At 47.0% G+C, this 1,708-nt stretch overlaps 1 pseudogene; it reads right to left on the reverse strand.

Annotated features, from left to right (window-relative positions):
• Positions 1-207: 207 nt before the first annotated feature.
• On the reverse strand, positions 208-767 carry LOC142433863 (ribulose-phosphate 3-epimerase-like; annotated as a pseudogene).
• Positions 768-1,708: the final 941 nt, after the last annotated feature.

A 1,708-nucleotide genomic window follows, 5' to 3' on the forward strand; every position in this document is an offset into this window, starting at 1 on the left:
ATTTTAGTTACTGGAAGAACAATTACTCAGAAAGGGAGTACTACCTATGATTTGGTAGTCAGTGTTCTTGTTATCCAGGAAAACGTAGATTTCATGAGCAGAAGAAAGACTGCTGTTTGAGGTTTCACTGATCAGCAGAACATGGCTGAGCAGCTTCTGAGCAAACGCTTCTTAACCAGCCGATCTCAGAGCTGGGGCCGTCCCTCCTCATCCTGGCCCTGCCAGCACACCCACGTCAGCTCCTGCCTCTGCACCCTTAGGGATAGTGCCAGCACCTTCTCCACCATCGGCCTCTGTGCCCAAAGACGGGAACTGGGGCCTCGACCTGTGGCCCTTTGGCATCATGTCGCCCATGAGTGTCTGTCTTCCAATCCCAGTAGGTTCCATAGTCTCACCAAGGCCCTGTCGCTCTGATTAGACCAAGGCACAAAGGACTCCCCTGGAGCCCCCGGGTGGATGGCAGCACCAACCTTCATGCCGTGCTCCTGGATGCCTACTGACAGGCCCTGTGACAACCATGGGCCTTCCCCACTGCTCAGGCCCGGACACTGACCATCATGCGCATGCCCAAGAAAGGGGCCTGACCCAGCTGCTTTTGGAGGACCCTCTCCCACAGAGTGACCAGAGGTGACACGGAACAAAATGCCCATCCAGCATATTCAGGGCAGATATGCGGCCCCAGAGTCCAGCATCCGGAAGCACTCTCTCCCTCAATTGGCCAGGTGGCTACTGAGGATGAGTTGGGCCAATTTTGCATCAGATGCCATGGTGCTGGTTCCTAAGACTAAGTTATACCACGAGTCCCCTGGCCAGACCTAAGCGTCACCCCAATTGGCCCAGCCAGCCCTACAATTTTCCTCACACTCCCATAATTTGATATAAGCATCTACAAATAGGCCTAAATCTGGAGGGAAAACAAACAAACAACAGGTTAGCAACAACTGAGTTGGGAGGACCACGTGGTTTAATGGTTATAGACATTCGGAAAATTGGTGAGCTCTAGAATACTTTTCTATAACCATGCTTTCTTTTAACATAATTTAAAAATGGTTTGAAAGACACTCGGATTCAAATACAAAATATAATTTCCTGTCACAAACAAAAAAGAATCAACCATTTAAAATTCATCATACACACAAACAATAACACCCCCCACACACACACACACACACAAAGGTAGCAATTCTTAATGCTTTGCTGTGTGCCCTCACTAACATTCCTCTATCCTTATCCTGATTTCAGTGCTTGGGGAAAATAGGAACGGATGCAATTGCTCTAAGTATTCAAACCCTACCAGAAAAAGAAAACTACCAAAACCACTGTCAAGAGTGAAAGGTTCTCATACCCTGACCCCAAATCCCAGTCCCACAGGTAGTAGTTATTGAATTGTTGCTGTGTGCTTGGTATGAATATTTTCAAATTCTTTTCTGTGCATTCACACACACACACACACACACATGAGTTGAAGGGTTCGTTCACATTTTGTTTTCAGCTAGTTGCAGTTGGATATTTAAAGTTCAGAAGTTGAGGACACGTTCGGTGTCTTTCATTTTCTACAAGTAGAACAATCCAGCTGTATGCCAGTCCCTCTCTGGATTTAGTTCCAATGATGGGAGTGTGAGCAGATGCTCAAGGTTATTAATAAAGCCCTTGATAGAGACCCATTGGTGTAGGTTGTAGATACAAGACCAAAGTTGAATGCAGTGGC

The sequence above is a fragment of the Tenrec ecaudatus genome, chromosome X, assembly GCF_050624435.1.
Source record: "Tenrec ecaudatus isolate mTenEca1 chromosome X, mTenEca1.hap1, whole genome shotgun sequence".
Taxonomy (NCBI): Eukaryota; Metazoa; Chordata; class Mammalia; order Afrosoricida; family Tenrecidae; genus Tenrec; species Tenrec ecaudatus.